Source organism: Equus caballus, chromosome 31, assembly GCF_041296265.1.
Source record: "Equus caballus isolate H_3958 breed thoroughbred chromosome 31, TB-T2T, whole genome shotgun sequence".
Taxonomy (NCBI): domain Eukaryota; kingdom Metazoa; phylum Chordata; class Mammalia; order Perissodactyla; family Equidae; genus Equus; species Equus caballus.
Genome location: NC_091714.1, coordinates 13167427 through 13187836, shown reverse-complemented (window position 1 = coordinate 13187836; position 20410 = coordinate 13167427). Strand labels below are relative to the sequence as shown.

At 42.9% G+C, this 20410-nt stretch overlaps 1 protein-coding gene across 2 annotated transcripts in view; it reads right to left on the bottom strand.

Moving 5' to 3' along the window:
• CNKSR3 (CNKSR family member 3) overlaps positions 1–20410 on the bottom strand; it is an 86126-nt gene that overhangs the window by 40682 nt on the left and 25034 nt on the right. The window contains exon 1 of one of the 2 annotated variants that reach the window (XM_070256496.1): positions 20190–20302. The exons of the other annotated variant lie outside the window; for it this stretch is intronic. The gene's annotated coding sequence lies outside the window, so the exon portion shown is untranslated. Of the gene's footprint in view, positions 1–20189; positions 20303–20410 lie in introns of those variants that run through there. 2 annotated transcript variants of the gene reach the window in all.

Here is a 20410-nt window from a genome sequence, read left to right as displayed (position 1 = left end):
AAGTTATTCACTTGACTCATTTGTAAAAACAGGGACAATAATATTCTCTACTACATAAATCAGTAATGAAAATTAACTGTTGATATTTATAAAGGGCTTAGAACACTATGAAGCCCACAATACTCTATATATTTTGTTAATTTCCTAAATGTTCTGCATAGAAGTTGCTAGAGAGAGACAGAAATTCCCTAATGCTTAGGTAGTCCCCTCTGGAACAGAGTAAATTGGAGATAAAACAAAGTCTCAACAACCCATGTTATTACCTTTCCCAGAAAGCATTCCCAAATTTGGGAACTTGCCATAATCATTGATCCCACCTAAAAATGTTTTAGGACTTCTATCAGGCTATAAGCACCACGAAAGCAGAGGCTTCTCTGTTCACTGCCTGTTTCTCAGCATCTAGAACATTGCCAGTGCACAACCATATTTGTGAAATAAACAAACGAATGCATGAAGACAAAGAACTTCACATAAATACTAATGTCACGCCAATGCACGAGTTACCTGATTTTATTTTCCCGTGCAAGTAACCAAAGATAACGGAACTCCTGATTGTGCTATCAGTTACAGGTATTTGCGGCAAGCTTCAATGTTTCAAGATTAAAGGAGATCATTTCTACATTAAGAGAAATATTATAAACAAAATCAAACTCCAATCTTTGACAAGGTACTTGGCTTGTACTAAGAATCAGTTTTTATTAATTAATGAATCTCTCCCAAATGTGGAAAGGATTATGCGTATGAGGATTAAGAAGTAAAAGTAAATGCCCCCAGTACAAAAAATCTAGAGCTATTCTCTTCTTTTCTCTAAGAGACAGAAATCAGATCATTGACTGGACCACGCTCTGTTCTGACACGTGAGACCCACTGGAAGGATCTCAGATAGCTATGCTTTGAGCCCACAGGCTCGAGTCAGCAAAAGCTCTAATTCTACAAATAGAGTGAGCCCAGAGTTGTCCCTACAGCATTTCACATCAAGTACTTTTATCACAAAAGCATGTGGTAACGAGAGGGTGTTGGTTTGGTTTGGTTTTTATAAAGAAATGTTTTGATTCAGAAATTGGTCTAGCCACAGCTTGTAGACTCGCATCTCATCAGAACTTTTAAGGGCCACAAGTGACCAATGATGCAAACAGGATTTGGGTATACCAGGTTCTTCGACTAGGAGAATCAATCAGATCACACAAATGCAATTTAACTCAACAAAATTTCTGGAGCAACCACCACGTGCAAGGCACTGTACTGAGGCGGGCCCTCCGCTATGAAGGAGCTGAGGACTTAGGTCAATTCTTGATGGTGTGAACCAGAGCAAAGAAAGCACGTTTACACCTAATTACGATACTCCCAGAATTCCCGACACTTTTGAAAACACCGAATGGCAAAGACCTGACATCAGACCTCTTCAGCCGTCCCAACTTGCTAACACCTCTGATACCCAATATTATAACTTCTTACAAACACAGCACCTTGCTAAGAATAATAAAATCAGGTTTCAAACTGAAGCGCAACATGCTTTGGCTTCCAAAGGGGCATAACATGATGAATGGAGCAAAGCTGACATCAGAGCATGCCAAAATTCAGAAGCGTGGTAGGACCTCCAAGTGCCCTTTTGTGAAGTGAGCCACCCAATGATATCTTTTTAGGATGACTTTCTTTTGTCACCCTTATTTTGTTGAAGCCTGTAGGCCTTAATTTTAAAACGAGCTGATGAAACTGGTATAAGCATAGAAATCTGAATTGAGGCGATAACACCATGTTTGAAACACAGGCTGTACTGACTTTCGGCTATAGAATTTTAAAGGACTGCGGAATTGCTTTTGCCTCGTCAGACAGTCTCCTCCTGACTGACTGACCTTTCCTAATGAGTCAAAACTACAACCAGTGTCTCTAGGAGGCGGTGGGAGGGCAGGGCCACCTCTCAGGGGCAGCCTGAGACAAAAGGCGGACACCCAGCTGGGCCACTGCCTTTGCACCTGCTGAGGCCTCTGATGGAAGCACAGTTCCTCCCTCTAGACATGGAAGGACCTAATTTCCTCACACCCCATCCTTTCTCCCCTGTCAGAATATCCTGTATCCGCTCTGAGAGGAGAAACTGCATCATGACCTCCCTTCTTTGGCTCAGGAGCCACTGTCTTCCCCCACAGGTCTCAAGAGGGCAAGAGGAGCCTGAAAAGTGATATGAACTGCACACTAAGAAGCACATGCTAACGATCAAAAATGGCAGAATGGAGGGGCCAGCTCAGTGGCATAGTGGTTAAGTTCACATGCTCTGCTTCAGCAGCCGGGGCACAGATCTACATAACTCTCACCAAGCCATGCTATGGTGGCATCCCACACATACAAAACAGAGGAAGATTGGCACAGATTTTAGCTCAGGGCCAATCTTCCTCACCAAAAAAGAAGGTAGAATTGAAGTTTCTAACCAATGGGGATCATATGTAATGAGAACTACTTGAAATATGGTGTCACATCCCCTAATGTTAATGAAGAATCACACCTAAATATATATATTTTTAAAATATTTTTAAATCTTTATCTTATCCTTTGGAAATGCCCATTTCTCATGTTAGGTTTTGTAATAAGCATGCAAGTCCAGCAGAATGTATATGCTACTTATAGATAAATGTCTACTTATTCTTGATGCCTGCCCACAAGTTATTTACTTACAGGAAAGCATGATCAAACATCTGGAGGCTACAGATCTGTACAATGATGCCTGCCAGATTCTGCTCTCTAATCGAAAACTCAACACATCCAGACTCGAACTCCTCATCTTTCCCATCAAGTCTGCCTCTCTCTCTCATTTTCCTTATTTTGGTCAACAACCCTGAGGCTTACAGAGTTGCCCAAGCCAGAACCTGGGAGTCGTCCCCTCCTCCTCCACATTCTCCAGTCCCAAGGACTTCAAGTCTCCAAGTCTTTGAGTTCTCTCCATTTTACCTGCTGAGTATTCCTTCACGAGGTCCCCGCCCTCCCGTCTTACGGTCACAGCTGAACTGCTCTCTTGCTCAGGATTCTACAAGAATCTAGAAACTGGTTGCCATGTTCTGTCTCTTCTTCCTCTTCGTTTATCCTCCAATTCCATCTGAGCAAAACCACCCTACACTTCACAGATCCAAGTCCGTGAGCCTAGCAGGGCATTCCAGGCCCTGTAGGGCCTGCCTCTTCCAAATTTCTCCACAGACCCACTTTGCTCTAACATTCATCCTTCTGAGAGGACACAGAAAAAGCCCATGTTGCTGAGTTTCTCCGAAAGGAAAAAGTGTAACTCACAGGTTGGCCAATACAGTTCATGGGCCAAGTGCGGCCACTGCCTGCTTTTGTAAGCAAAGTTTTACGGGAACACGGCCACATGCTCATTTACATATTGTTTCTGGCTGCTTTCACACTACAATGACAGAACTGAGTAGCTGTGACACGGACTGAATGGCCCACAGGCCTAAAATATTCATTATCTGGTCGTCTACAGAAAAAGTTTGCCAACCCTTGGTATAACTCACAGCAGCAAAGAGCAAAAAGTGGTGACCAATCTGCCAACTGGAAAAAATAGACTAGACCAGGAATTAAGTGAATCTGATTTTTTCTTTTCTTTTTATATTTTTGGAAGAATCATTTTATATAATTACACTATATTACAAAGCAGAGAAAATGTTAACCCCCTCCGTCACCAAAAAAGTCTTGAACATGATTTAGGAGACCCTTACAACTTTTTATCCACTTCATTATTTTCTTTTGGTCAGATTTTTTGAGGTATAATAAAATTGACCAATTTTCAGTGTACATTTCTATGAGTTTTGACAAATACATACGGTCCTGTAACCACACTACAATCATGATATAAACATTTCTGTCACCTCAGAAAGTTTCCTCATGCCCTTCTGCTGTCAGTTCCCTCCCTACAGCCCCTGGCAGTCACTAATCTGCTTTCTAACAAAAGGAACTTGATTTCTTTTTTTTCTTTTTTTTAAACATTGGCACCTAGGCTAACAACTGTTGCCAATCTTCCTTTTTTTAAATTTATTTTTTATTTTTTTAAGGATTGGCACCTGGGCTAACAACTGCTGCCAATCTTTTTTCTTTTCTTTTTCTTTTTTTTTTTTCTGCTTTATTTCCCAACCCTCCCCACCCCCCCACCCGTACATAGTTGTGTATCTTAGTTGCAGGTCCTTCTAGTTGTGGGATGTGGGACGCCGCCTCAACGTGGCCTGATGAGCGGTACCATGTCCACGCCCAGGATCTGAACCCTAGGCCACTGCAGCGGAGCACGTGAACTGAACCACTCGGCCACGGAGCCAGCCCCAGAACTTGATTTCTTATCCTGGCTTTACTCCATGTCTTCCCTGTGGAACACTGGCTAAACCACTTACTCTTGGTTCTTGGGCTCCTTGTGTGTGGATGAAGAGGCTTCAATTAGAACTGTCAACTGAAAAGGCAAATTTGGGGGCCGGCCCCACAGATGAGTGGTTAAGTTCATGTGCTCCACTTCAGTGGTCCAGGGTTTCACTGCTTCAGATCCTGGGCATGGACCTAGCACCACTCATGAGGCCATGCTGAGGCGGCATCCCACACAGCACAACCAGAAGGACCTACAACTAGAATATACAACTATGTACTTGGGGGCTTTGGGGAGAAGAAGGGGGGGAAAAAAGCACAGATTTGCCTGTTATTTTATCTCAAAAAAGTTCATTTGGGAACAGCCAAGAGAACTATAATTCAGGATGCGCATGCTATGGCAAACCATAGGCAAATCCAGAAAACAAAGGAGGGGAGCAGCTTTTATAGAGAAAAAGGGGGTCAGGGAGAGGCTGTCCTAAAGCAAAGTCCACTGGGGGAAAGCAGCAGTTCAGGGCAGCAACCGCTCCTCATTGGCTGAGCTGTGGCTTTTCTCATTGGCTGGGCTGTTGCCAGGCGAGGAGAGAAATCTTCCTTCGGTAATAAAGTAGTTTTACTTCCTGTGGAAGCTGCAAGGTCTGTCTCTTCCTGTTTGGTGTAATTGAAGATGTGTGATAGGGTGTGAGAGCTCCCCCTACAGGCCTTCTTGACTCCAATTTAATTAAGATTTCTTTAATTTCCACCAAAAAGACACCCACACACTACCACTGGCAGCTCTGATTTTTTCAGTCATCCTAATAGGCTTCTGGTTAAATCTAATTTGAAGAAAGACTTCTAAACACAATGTCTGACAACTGGATTGGAAGACCTCTCAGTTCCTTCCAGGTCTAAAAGTCTGTGCTTCTACATCATGTCTGAGCCAGTATAAATTACCTTGACTTACAATAATAGCACAGTATAAAGAAGGAAAGAAACTGCCCCGAAACTTACATGCCAAATATCCTCAGAGCTAAAACTAATTAGCAAATGAATGAACTTGGTCTTGAGGAAACCTTGGTCAGGTTTTCTGCCCCGATTAGAGCTGTGAGCACACAAAGCCATTGCTGAGACCCCTGCAGCCTTCAACGCGGGAGCCACAGGAAATCCAAACTTGTCCAGAGGTCCAGCCACGAGAGCCCTAGAAGCCCCGTGAAGAATCAACACAGCTCTTTCGCTATATTTATGGAAGGCAGCAACTGATTTTGAGGAGGAGGGACAAGCTACCGGCCATTTTTTAGGGCACGAAGCTGAAAGAACAGTAACGCTGAAGACAAAAGTATGCGCTTTTAACCATCTGGGAAAAACTGGTCCCCACAGCACTAAGGAGCTACCAAATATGGAGCAACAAATCCACAGCTTCCATTTCTTACAACAGGGAGAGCAGAAGAGCAGTCAGGATTTTGTTCCTGAAGCAAACTGCACTTTCTTGCTAGTAACCAATGTCCTCTAAGACTTAGGTCACCCCGAAGATGTAACCAAGAGACAACCCCCCTTTGGGTTTCACTAACCCCCCTTTGGGTTTCACTACATTAGCAGACAATCTTTTACTGAAACAAAACTTGGAAATAGCAAATGTATCCATGCCAGGATAATTTAAGCAAGTAAAAATAGATGGAGTACCTTAGTTCAAGGATTCCAGTTACCCAGAAAACAACAATCAGATGGACTGTCCTCATCTGAGGTTTCTGAATTGGTAAGTAATGCATCCCAGCTGACAATTTTAACCAGGAAACTCTGGCTTCCAAGTTGTAGGCCTCGGCCACCCCTGCCCCAACCCCCACCGATTCTGCACAATTTCCGATGCTGTGAAAGAGACCCATCCCTCCCAGGATGCTCCCAGCCTCCGGAGCCCAGGCATGAAGGGGGAGAAGTGCCCAGAGTGGGGACAGGGCAAAGGACAGACGGTGGTATTGTCTGAAATCATCTTTTTCTGTTGACGTCGATGCTAATCTAAATCACTAAAAAGGAACTGACAAGCAACTCAGAATGAACCAAAGAACCGACGGTGTAGATGGTCAGAATTCAGAATATAACGACAGCCCAGTCCGCTTCCCTTACCCTCCCCCCAAAACGTAGGATGAACTTGAATGATAACACAGAGGGGAGCAGAGAAGAAATTCAACATTGACTTATATACTGTCTGAGGGTACACGTGTTTGTGCACATGTATATGTACATACACATATATATCACAGTACATGTTAAACAAAAAATGCAAAACAAGTTTTTAGATTCTAAAAACAAAACCCCAGTTGTGGAGATGCACACAAAGCTTGCCACGATCCTCTGGTAAAAGAACTATGTACTTTCCAAGGTTGGTTGTTGTAATTCAGTAACCAAACCATTGTATCCAATTCTGCAATACTTGGACCAAAATGGGGAGAAAGGGAGTAGAAACATGTGAAAGAGGAGAAAAGAATGTGCTTTACCCAATAAGCAGTACTCCCCGCCCCCAGCACAGCTTATTTTGCCAAAACTATAAATTAGATTTGGTCCAAAAGCCAAACATTGGTCACAAATATTGTTACTGGCAAGTTTACACCGAACGGAGGGAAAAATTAACTAGTTCCCTGCACACACTGCAAATTTAAGTCTATAGCACTGGGGAGAATCAAGCCAGCGTGTGAACCATGCAGCAGGACGGCAGCAAGCCTGGGACCTTCTGCTTCGCCCATTGCTGGGGTGTCAACCCTGCCCAGTGGGGAGTTCCCCCTTGCGGAAGTGAACACACAGCACATCAGTCACCTCCATTCCACCTGGGTCCATCAGGATTTCTGTGGAAAAACTGCCATGTATCCAACCCTCTACCAACTGCCATTGTCATCTCAAAGTGCACCGTCCAAATAGCCGGGCTGCACGTTAAATGAGGCCCCCACATTAACTGGGGGCTGCAAGGTTTACAGAGCACCCGCATGTACTATGTGTCATTGATCCTGGCGATGACCCCAGGAAGGATGCCGGCCAGGTTATTATTATCTCTCCCGTGGCTTCCCTGGGACATCACATCAGGAAAAAGACAGAGCTACGGCAGAACCCAGACCTCAACTGGGCACCCAAATCCTCGAATCTGAGGTGGTCAACGAAGAAATGACTGGAGGGAAGAATGACCTAATTAAGTACATTAATTTACAGATATGTTTCAGACACCATGCTGAGTACTGCAGAAATGGTATAAGATATAGTTGCTGTTCAAGAAATTGAAGATCAAAGGATTATCAACAAAGTAAGGAAGGGGCCCATTTACAGGCCAGGAAGGGCAGCACGGAGGTGGAGTGTTCGGAAGTGGGACTCTGGAATCAGACTGCTGGATTCAGTTCTGCTACTTCCTAGCTGTGTGACCTTGTGCAAAATACTTAACCTCTCTGTGCCTCAGTTTTTTCATCTACAAAACAGAGAAGATAACTCCCTACTTCGTGGGGTTATCTGGATGATTAAACGTGTTAAAATTTGTAAAGGAGTTAATATTCTTAAAGCCCTTGAAAATATTAATGACAGGTCCATAGTAAGTGCTATTTAAGTGTTTGTGAAAATGAAAATTAAAAAAAAAGGAAATGAAACGGGAGCTCAGGGAGCTTTTAAGCATCTGGCCTAAAGTCACACAACCAATAAGAAACAGAGCTGGGATTTAAAACCATTTCCAGCCCCATGACGTATTGGTTAAGTTCAGCGTGCTCCACTTTGGTGGCCCGGGGTTCACATCCCGGGCTCAGACCTACACCACTTGTCAGCCATGCTGTGGTGGCAACCCACATATAAAGTGGAGGAAGATTGGCACAGATGTTAGCTCAGGGTAAATCTTCCTCAAAAAAAAAAAAAAAATTCCAAGCATTGTGAAAGGACAGCACAGAAGCCTATATGGGATCAGGAGATTTGGAGGTTTGAGGGCAAGAATCTGACATTGTCAGCAGCTGATGAGGCCTTTTACTTCATGAGGTAGCAGGAGAGGGGGGCAAAGGGGATGCCCAGATACAAGGAGGGTGGAGAAAGGTCAAACCAGCTGCTAAATTGGGGACAGTTGCCTAAGACAATGGAGCAGTTTCTTCGGGCATCATTAAAGTCTTTTTTGTTTTTTTTTATAATGCACAGACCACATAATTCACCTCTTTAGAGTGTACAATTCAGTGAGTTCGGGTGTTTTCAGAGTCACGCAATCATAACCAGTTTGCAGGAGCCAGTGTCCAAGTTTCTTACTAACCTTCTGAAATGGAGCTGAGACAGACTCACTACATTTCGTTCCAGGAAATCTGGATAGAATTCTTTTCTAGCTCTTTCACTTTTGAATGTGGCTCTAGAAACAAGCCCTTTATGCCAGGAGTGACCATAGGAGCGTAGTGAGACACCAATAAAATTGACTGCCTTTAAAGGGTCAAACATCTGTGGAAACCAGAGAACTCTCCACCTATATTTCCCCAAGTTGTTTTTCAAAAACTTGAATTTAGAAAAAAGGTAAGTTATCCCTTTCTGGAACCAAAAAAAAATCTGAAACTGTTTAGGCAGTGCATTTCAAGATTTCTGCATGCCACAAGCACCCCGGGAAAAGACAACGGCAGAGAGAGACAATATTACAAAAAAAAAAAAGAAAATGAGAAGTAGCTGTCAGAGCAGGTCAATACCTACCTGTATATCCTGAGGGCTATGGAAAAAAAAGAAAAAAGAAAAACAACCCCTGTCTGTGCTGTGTTCCCTGAAGAGAGAACAGCCCAGTTCGACCAGAGCAAGCACTGACTTGCCTCTACCACACAAACAAAAGCAAAAGAAGCACGTGCCCCACAGAAACGCATGCGAGCAGACGCAAGGATGCTGTAAAAGTTGGGAAATACGGTAAAAGTGGAGGGTTCACTCCACAACAGTCTGGGACCCAGGCTTTGCCCTAAGGGAAAGAATTGAGAACACCCTGAAAGAAAACTTTTGTGGAGGAAGGAAGAGGAAGGGTGGGGAAGAAAGATGTATTGAGCTATTCTCCTCCACTTGTATTTTTTTATAGAGGGGAAGAAAATGTGGGAGTGGCACTCTGCGAAAAAGAGCTAACCAAAGAGAACAAACAGGACAGGAATGCAGGAGGCAGGTATCCGGAAATCAAGGAGGGAGGTGAAGCTTTAAGGAAGAGGAAACACAGATTAGACGGCTACTCTGTTTCCAATGAGAGCCCCAGAGAACCTTGACAATTACCAAGACCAGCACTTAAGTGAAACAACAGCAACTTTTTCATGGAACCTCCCAACCCATCCTCCCCAAACACTACCACCACCACCCCCCACCCCAAAACTCACAGATATTTGCCTCAAATCACCTCCGCCCTTTCATTTGCCTGTTTCTTGTTTTGGAGAGGCATGGCACTACCAACAAAACAAAAGCCTTCTGTTTGGGAGTTCTGAAAGAATGACACTACCCCAGAACCAACAGTTCATTCCATCCAAGCCAACTTAGACATATTTATTCAACATCAACTAGACACTGCTCTATAGCACTCGTGTGTGTAGGGCTCAGAAATGCCTCCTCACGAAATATATGGTCAACAGGTGGTCCTGAGGAGGGCCAACAACTGGAGATGCCATCTTCTTCTTAAGGTCATCACAGCCAAATGTTTAGTCACCCAAGCAAAAACCATGGGTCATATAAGGAGTAACCTCTTGAAGTGACTTTGCATGAGGCTCATGCCTGATAGGAAAATCGCACATCTACGATATATTTCTATTGAAAATGAAGTATTTAATTTGAAATTTATTTTCATAATATATTTATTATGTATTTATACTATAATAATATACTATAAGTGTGTGTTTACATATATATATACACACACATATAAATACATATACATAGCCAAAAAGTGGAAAATAGCAGATGTATAGAAAGAAGAAGACCAGAACAATGGTTTAAACTCTGGTCTCAGAGTCTGCTCCCATAAGGAACCCAGGAAACGCTGAGGGTATATGCCGCCCTAAATATTCATCTTTCTCGACAGTCTTCTGCCAGATCGTGGCCTGGCTGACTTTCGCAGGTCCTTCCAGTCTCGACTCAAATGTCACCTTTCAGAGAGGCACTCCCTGGCCATCCAATCTAAAAAAGTCCATCTATCTGTCACAGTCATTTCTATCAGACCACCTTTTTATTTTCATCTAAGACATCACTATTTGAAATGACCTTGTTTCTCAGGCTCACGGCCTCCTGTCTGTCTGCTCTCTCTAAAAACGCCTGCCCCATAAGAGTTAGGCTCCTCATCTATCTTATTACCTGTGTATCTCCAGCTTTAAGAACAGATTCTTGCTCCTAGGAGGCGCTGAGTTAGCAACTGCTGAGTGAATGAAGAATCACCGATCCACACGCTCCAAAATAACGTGCGGGTACGATGAAAACACCGCGGACATGGACTCAGACCGCCTGCCTTAAAATCCAGCTTGATTTCTTAATTTTCTAGGTCTAGGAACAGTCATTTAACTTCTAGACGTCAGTTTCCTTAGCTTTAAGCTAACATGAAATACTGTGTTTGAGAGTACTTTGTTAATTATGACATACTCTATTATTGATTTTAAAGACATCTTGAGTCAAGATTTATAGTGGCACCAATGAAAAGGTAATTAGAATACATCCTTAAATGAGTGAGTTAATCTGGCAAGAGTGAGTTTTCTCATCTTCAACCCCATCTTGCAATCCTGACCCTGGCTGGCCACCTCTCAAGTGTGTGACAATCTGTTTACAAATTATAGTAGAAAGTATTATATAAAGACCCAAGGTCAAGCCCTTGCTTTACCATTCAATTTCTTTAAGGCTCAACCTCCCCAATTATAGATGAGTAATAGATACACAAATAACCCACAGATCCTAGAGTACTACTGTGATGACAAAAACATGCTATAATTTGCACAGCAGGTTAGAACTTACCCATGTCAATCTATATTAGGATTCTGGCTCCAAAGCCCACATGGGCACCATTGGGAAAAGCACAATCTTAATAGCAAAGGGACAATGACAAGAGTCCCATTCCATTGGCAGTGGTAGACAACACCCCCACATAAAGTCTCCTAAGACTAGTCACACATTTTTATGCTGCTGGATTTTTTTTTATTAAGATAAAAAAAAGTATAACTCACATACCATAAAATTCACCCTTTTAAATTGAAGTGTACAGTTCAGTGACTGATAGCATATTCACAAAGTTATGTGACCGTTATCTAATTTGAGAGCATTTCTATCATCCCCAAAAGAATCCCATACCCATTAGCAGTCACTTTCCATTCTCCCTTCCACCCAACCCCTGCAATCACTAATCTATCTTCTGTCTCTATGGATTTGCCTATCGTGGACATTTTCCACAAATGGAATCATACAACATGTGGCCTTTTGTGTCTGCTTATGTCATTTAGCATAACATTTTCCAGGTTTTTCCATGTTATAGCATGCGTCAGTACTTCACTCCTTTGTATGGCTAATATCTCATTGTATGGATACGACATATTTTTTAATCCGTTCATCAGTTGATGGACACTTGGGCAGGTTCTACTTTTTGGCTATCATGAATAATGCTGCTATAAGCATTCATGTACAGATTTTTATGTGAACATACATTTTCAATCCTCATGGGCACATACCTAGGAGCGGAACTGTTGAGTCATACGGTAACTCTATGTTTAACTCTCTGATGAATGGCCAAACCATTTCCCAAAGGGACTTCACCATTTTCATTCCTACTGGCAATTAAGAGGGTTCCAATTTCTCCGTATCTTCACCAATACTTGTTATTATCCATCTTTTTGATTAGAGCCATACTAGTGGGTGTAAAGTAATATTTCATTGTGTTACCAGATTTTGGCATCAAAATTTTAAACTGGTCCTCAGAAATAGAAACCAAATGTCAGATAGCAGGAAAAAATCCAGATTACACAAAGGCATTCCTAAATTTCAGTCATTCAAGAAACACCTTCACGATTTTGCCAAATCCGAGTGCCATTTCCACTATTACGTACTTAATTTTTAAAAATCAATTCATTTTTAACATCATTTAAAAAAAATCTTTAAATCACTCCCATAAGTTACTGTCACTTGCCATAAATAGAAACTATCATAAACATGATAAAAACAAAGCAAAGTTAGCTGGATATAATTGTCTCCCAGGGCCTGCTTCAAGTTAAAGGGGAAATTGCAAGTGACAGGTGTTGAAGAAATGCAACTATAGAATCTTCTCCTGACCTACTCAGATATTCTAAAATCTCTCTAGAAGCATCACAGGATCCCCCCTTTGGAAGACTCCGCTATAACATTTCAGGAAATACCTTTCCCGAAAGAGGTCAGAAAATGAGTTCCATAGTGATAATTATACTGGGAGTTTTAAAGGACAATGCCTTAAACAGCTATCATGCTTTAGAAGCCCATTACACTTGGCTGAGGGGGCCTCTTCTTCGTGTCAACAAACTTCGTTCAAATTTCCAACAAGTCGGTCCATACTCTAGCTGCAAGCACCTGGCTCTTCAAGTTTCAACAAAAACAGCTTTCAGAGCAAATGGACGTAATACAAATTAAAATAAAGAGCACCTGCCTTCGGCGAGGCAAGCCCAGACAATGCGACCTGTAACGCGACAAAGTGCCTGGATGGGCTTGACTGACAGCACTGGCCCCAAGCGTAATAAAAAACACAATACCTGGTTGTGCTCAAATACATTCAGCCTCTCTCACTCAGCCTGACACACATACTATTTATACCCAAGTTAGATAAAAACAGGCAGATGTGAAGACTAATTATCATCTGTCATCATCCAAGTTTAATAAAACACTAAATAGCATCTCACCTTAAAAAAAAAAAGAGTATTAAATTTTAAGGTATTGCACTTGGGTACACTTGGGCAGAGTACTCAGTCCTCAGATCTCAGCTCAAACATCCCTTCCAATGGGAATACATCCTTGGCCCTCCACACTAAATCTCCCTTAGTAAGTATCTCCTGCCATGATGCTTGGGAGAGAATGGCATGAGCTAGGTCTTAGAGGACGAATGAGGAAGTTATGCAGTGCATGCATTTAATAAGCATCTGGATGCTAAGATGAAGCACACAGTGTGGTGAGCAGAGATGAATGACATAACCTTTGCTCTCTAGGAGCTTATATGGATGGAAGACAATGAAGACAGAGCAGATCTTAAGAGTGTAGGGTCTGGAGCCAGGTCGAAACACTGATTAGCTGTGCAACTTTGAGCAATTACTTAATTTCCCTGTGCTTCAGTTTCCTCTACTACAAACTGGCAATAATAATAGTATCTCTCTCTTGGGGCTATTTTAAAGAAAACGAGCTAATATAAATAAAGCCCTTAACACATACCTGACACACAACAAACACAAATAAATGTCACTTATTATTATGCTCGGAACTAATGAAAAACAAGGTTAGATAGAGGAGGGATGGCCAAATCAAAGGAGTATGGAAGCAGAAAGGAGTTCAGCAGGACGTGAAGAATGTGCAAGATAGACGGGGCTGCTGAAAATCAGAGATTCCCTCAGAAAAGCTTCTGCGCAATCCATTTGCGAAGTGACATGAGCCCAGCGCAGATGGGGACTATGGCATCACAAGAGGAAGAAATGGACAGGATCTGATGATGGACTAGAAATGCCACATGAAAAGCCAAATTAATCAAAGCTAACATCGTGGGTTTGAGCTAGGTTAACGATAAGAATTCAAACTCTAGCCCAACAGAAAATGGCAACATAAAGGATGAACAGATCTGAAAAGGGAGCGAAGTGTAGGAAGCAGAGGGCTGAGGGACTGTGTTTCCTCCTGCACCTGCTGAGCTGACTGTACCTATAGGTGAGTCAGTAAGTGGGCACAGCCTGTGGGCAACGTGAGGCTCCGGACCAGGACCCTGAGGCAGGGCTTGCCCATGAAATTACCATTCACTGAGCATACACTAGGTTTATAGAGCACATGACCAAACACAAGGTTCAATTATTCTGAATGGTCCACAAGATCAATCTTATCGTCTCCCTTCCTTTTACGAAGAAGTTGATGTTAGAGGGACTAAACATTGCTGAAGATGACAAAACCAGAAAGTGGTAGAACTGGTCTTTAGATCCAGCTTCATCCAACTCCAGAACCCATTGTCTTTCCACTGGGAGGCTCAGGCAGACTAGCCAGGAGAATGAACAAGCTCTCCTGAGGAATGAGCAGATCAGAGTTACAACACACACCTGGCCATTTTCCCCCTCCCCATCCTGGGCATTATTCTCTTGGCAAGCCTTCCCTCACCTTCTCCAATTCAGCAACTGTACTCATTAGTCAAGATCCAATGACAATCTTTCCCATCCCATGCAGTTTCCACGAACCACCCTCCTAGCCATATGGAAGTGATCACCTCCCCCTGACTCCCGTAGCCCTTGCTGTCCACCCCACCCCCCTGGCGTGTACAGACAAGCTTTAACTTAGGGATGCTGATCTGGCCACCATGTGCCACCCTACTGATGAACAGGGCTGATTCCGTAGCTGTGCCTTCCCTGGGGCCTCTTCCCCTCAGCTCCATCTGAGTCATCGTGGAAGCTGTAACCAGTCAAAGGTTACAACCTTCTAGAGAGATGAGGAGTCTTGTTCAGCCATGAGCTTATCTAGGGCCGTGCTACCTTACCGCACCCTCTGACAAATTCCACGTACTGTAGGTGTTTCTCGTCCAGTACTTCCTCTTCCAAACTGGAATTTAAATTTCTAGGAAGAAGTCATTTCCCCATGTTGTTCACAGTGCCTTACATATGGTAGATGCCCAATCAATAATTATTGTTGTCAAAGATGATGAAAAACAACCTTTAGTATAATGATGCCTCCAGAGACCTCACCTCATGCACCTGGGAGCCCAAAGAGACAAATAGTATAAGAGGCCCAAGAGATTTTCTTCTTCACTCTGCAAACCCAGCAGCATTGCCAGTAGAAGTAATAATATTATAATCTTTTTTTTCTAGACATGGATGGCATAATGTTAGAAAGACTTGAACATTATAAAATGAGACCTCTTTCTTTGAAATGTTAAAGATATGATAAAGCCTATGCAATAAAGTACATTCTCTTGACGTACACAGGACTTCTCCACAGAGCCTCACCCAAGGCCTATTTACTCTCATTTTAGAAAGAAAATAAGTTATTTTGTTTTCAGCCTTCAAAGAGACAAGTTGAGTACAGTCATGTGCCACACAACATTTCGGTCAACAATGGACCACATATACAACGGCAGTCCCATTAGATTAGTACCATAGAGCTTAGGTGTGTTGCAGGCCGCACCATCTAGCTTTGTGTAAGGACACTACATGATGTTCATAGAACGATGAATTGCCTAACAATGCATTTCACAGAACGTATCTCCATCGTTAAGTGACACATGACTGTAACTTCACGTAAGGGACACATGGGCATGCTGCTAGAAGCATCCACTACCTAAAAACCAAGGGAAGTAACTTTGAAAACATGGCATCCTGGGGTCACTCAGCAAGACAATGACAAGTGGGGCCGGCCCGGTGGTGCAGTGGTTAAGTGCGCACGTTCCGCTTCTCAGAGGCCTGGGGTTCGCCCATTCGGATCCAGGGTGTGGACATGGCACTGCTTGGCATGCCATGCTGTGGTAGGCATCCCACGTATAAAGTAGAGGAAGATGGGCACGGATGTTAGCTCAGGGCCAGGCTTCCTTAGCAAAAAGAGGAGGACTGGCAGTAGTTAGCTCAGGGCTAATCTTCCTCGGGAAAAAAAAAAGACAATCACAATGTCAATACATTATCATTACAGTAATCCCACACTTCAATAATTATGTAAAATTCATTCTTTCCTAAGCAAGGAATGTTGAATGTACTCTGTTTGTAAGCATGAGAAAGTAAATTATTTCTTTTAGAAAGACTTCCAACCAAACTGAAGAGAAAAATAAAAAATATCCAGTTCTTAAAGTAATAAAGTTCAGTTATCAGGAAAATTTCTGGATATGGAACAGTTCACTCCTTCATTAAGCCCAGTAAACGGGATGATACATCATATCAATTCTCTCAGAGTAAGTACAGAATGTCCACTTTCTTATCTTTTTTCAACTTTGCAGACAACCTAACTGCAAGACACAAAAGGCTATGAGGGTCAGCTATCTTGAAGCCCATTAAAACTTATTTTTGCATAAAGAACCCATTTTATATCAAAGCATTCAATGCATTTCAAAGAAAGATCATTCACTAAGATTTCTCAAATCTTTCTATCACTGAACTATCAATAAATGAAGAAAATGATTATAACAGTATAACAATAATAACAGTAAATGACTATAACAGTATGACATCTACTGGAATGCCTGGGCAGCTATGGGCATTGTAGAGTAGAAAAATATAAATTCTTGGAGCTTCTCTGTAATTTTCAGAGCAGTTTCAAACGTCTCCAATAGAATGAGACTGATACTAACTATTGATAATTAATCAGGTCAGCAAAGCTGGAACTCATCCAAGGCCGCCCAAGGAGTAGGATCACTAACACACTTCCTTCCCTTGCCCTCCATACGCACCAAGGAGCTCTCTTCCTAAAGACTTGTCATCAGCTCTATGGGTCATTCACACTGCTCTTCCTGACACCCAAATACTCATGCGACACCTCACCCCCAATTTAGCACCTTCAGCAGTTCCCCAACACTCAGAGGATGAAGTCCAACCTCTATAACAGCACTCGACACCAGACACTATTCGAGGCACCGGGTATTCAGCCAAACCAGAAGAACGTCCATACCCTCATAGGGCTTCCATCCTAAAGATGCAACACAGGCAACAAACACACTAAGCTATAACAGGTCAGGTAAGTGCTAGGAAGAAGGCTAAAGCAAGGAAAGAAAATAAATAGTTAGAGAAGGCCTCTCACGGGAGGGGAGCAAAGTCACAAAGGAAATGGTATGACCATATGGCATGCAAAGGCCTCCTAAAGTTGGCCCGAGGCCTCCTGGCCCAGCTCCTCCCCTGCCTTTCTCCCTCTTCCATCCTGTAGCCCCAGCCTCTCTGAGTTAGGATTCAAGCTCCTAGCACACCCCGCTGCTTCCTACCTTCGTGCCTTTGTATTTGCTCTTCTTCTGCCTGCAATACCTCCCACACTCCTATCTGATCTGGCAAACTCTTCCTGACCCTCCAAGATTCACCCGAAGCTTCTCCCACTTTGAGATGAGGCCTCTCTGGACACTCAGTGACATACGACCTCCCGTCCCAGCAAGGTTCATCACCCCTCCTTTCTGTGACCTAGCCCGTGTATTCTCCTTCATGTCTCTGCCCTTAGTAAAACGGAGCTATGCCCAGGCCGGAGTGTCTTCGGTGGGGACATCCATCCCAGTGTCCCCAGCACCTGGTCCTTCAAGACAGCCGCACCTTTGGGGACTCAATGAATGAGGCACATGTCCTCTTTTTATAATGCCATCTTTGAAAAGATCTGCTCACGAAGAAAGCATAAACCCATGAATGCCTTTTTATTTAAAACTCTGTTTGTAAAACCGACTCTTTTTTTCTTGAACGCTGCACATTTTAAAAGTCTTCTTGGGTTTTTTTCCCCTCTATAAAATTATCTTGACACCTAGCCATGTGTCGTGGCACATGAACCAGCTACAACCCTGCAGTGGGAAAAACATTATGCTATAAAGGAAAAACCCTATCTGCCAAGACACCACAAGGATTGCTAGTGATACAATGAGAATGTAGTGTTGGACACAATGAAAGCTGCTTATCCTGTCTTTTATAGCCTGGGATCATTTTCATAAAACTTTCTTTTTTAGGATGATAAATTGTTTAAAAGGGAGGAGGAAACACATACTCTTCTCTGGCTTTTCTTTTCCAACAGCTAAACTCTGGACCATTAACAACTCAGCCTACACTTTCCCCATCCTCTTGGTACCCAAGCAGAAGGGCAGTTGAAGGAGACGGGGAAAAAAAAGCAGGGACTAAGACACAACACATATGGCTTTCAAAAATGGAGACAAAGTCAGGGTAAAAAATTCTTTCCTTCAGTGCAGATTCCTCTGTCATTATTTTAGTTTTCATTTTGTTTGCAATGTTGAACAAGTCAAAGTTTAGAAGGCACAGAGCCTCCTGTTTCGGCGTAAGGATGCTGGATTCAGGGTCAGGTTTTAGCTACAGAAATGTTAGCCAGATTCCATGAGGACCAGCCTGGGCCATGCTGCCAGCTGTCGCTCCGCAAGCCCAAACTAGAGTTTTGAAATGAAGACCCTTCAAAAATAACAAAGGAAAAATTCAGCTGCTCCATCGGAACTCAAGCACAAAGACAGGGGGGAAAAATCGTTTCCATATTTCACATAAACACAGATCTTACTGCGGCTGTGAGGAATGCATGAGTCAAACAAGGGCTGACAATGATTACTGCACAAATCGAGCCTCTGCTAAAAATTAATACAAGAATGTGCAACCGAGAACAACGATGGACGTCCCTCCTGTGAAATGTTTATGTTTATATATTTCAAAATGGCTTTTGTAAAAAGAAAGTGGCCTTTTCCACGGGATTCTAACTTTTTTTGTTCAAGAGGAAGCACCTGGAAGAGACTTTCAAGTGTAAAACTTGTGCCAAAGTAACTTGAGATTTTGTGCATGCAACTTACTGTAAGTGTATATTGTTGGCTCTCCCAGCCCCCAGCCTCCTTTCCACTGTGGTTAAGATTAGTTCTGCCCTTGAACAGATCTGGAGTTTACTGCACTGCAGGGGTCATGGTGGGGGAGGAAGAGAGGCAAATAAATCACAGGACAGCTGCAACTCCAGAAGGGTAATTTTTGGAGAAGCCAACTTTCTTTGTAGACTGTCAGCAACAAAAAGTTATTCCCAGTGAACAGTGTTAAGAACCAAGCACCAGAATGTCTGGGGCTGAGGCCATCTCATTTCATGACACAGGAATACAAAAGAAAAACAAAGAAAGAAGTCACAAGTACTATTTCCTGAGGGCTTCCGGATTCCATAACTTGAACAGGCCACTCACTTCCAGTGTCTCATTAATCCTCATAATAATCATATGATATATTATTGTCCCCATTTTGCAGATGAGGAAGCAAGCTCCGAAGAGCTAAGTCCTCAAGCTCATATCACCAGTAAGCACTGGAGTGAGAACTCCATGCCAGGTTTTCTACCCTGCCGCAGGCTGGCTCTGAATTCTCCCTACAGCAGGTGACAGCAGGTGAAGATCCTGTCCAGAAGGGTGACTTCTCCAGGCAAGTAAATCCTGAGTGCGGGAAGGTCTCAGGAGCAGCACGGATATAGGGAAACAGAGCTGTCTCCTTGATTTGTTCTCTACGTGATCAAAGTGACTGCTGTTTATAAACGAATGAATGCAGAATGTAAATCTAATGTCTGAAGAACCCATATTAACCACAGCATGACCATGTCCCTGTATCTGCTGTCAAAGAGGTGACACTACTGAATTGTAAATAGCAATTTCACATTCAACAGAAGATACACCCTGTTCTCTTTATGTCCCACAAACCCCACTTTCCTTGAAAGCCTGATTAAAATAGTTAACTGAGTATGAGCCGTCATATCTAGAGATCACAATTTCTCTAACAAGCCATGACACAGCCCCACATCTTCAAGAAATGTGAAGGTCTTTCTCTGCTTATGTGATAACAGTTAGTTCCTATAAAAGATCTAAGTGACTGACCAGGAAAGTCCATCTCTCCTCTAGAATTTCTCTCTTTGAAGCAGCAAATGGGAGTGAAATACAGGCGAGCTGATGCCTTCAAGAGTAGAGATTAGGAATATCGCCACGTACTGCCTTATGCCCTTCAGAATTACATCATCTTTTCAGATTTTATGATTTTATGCATGCTTGTGTTTTGTTATTTTTAAAAGAGACCTACCAGATTCTGGTCACTTTCAGAGCACTGAAGAAAAAGAATGACAGCAGGTGGCTGGCAAATTGTGGAGCCAATAAGCATCTTCCCCCTTTGTCTACACAACATGTAATGATGTCACAATGACAACATTCCAACAGCACTTGCTGCTTCAGGGACAATTGCTTTCAGGGAGCACTTCAGGGAACCGCCACAAATGCCCATGGTCTCTTGGGGTTTGGCAAGCT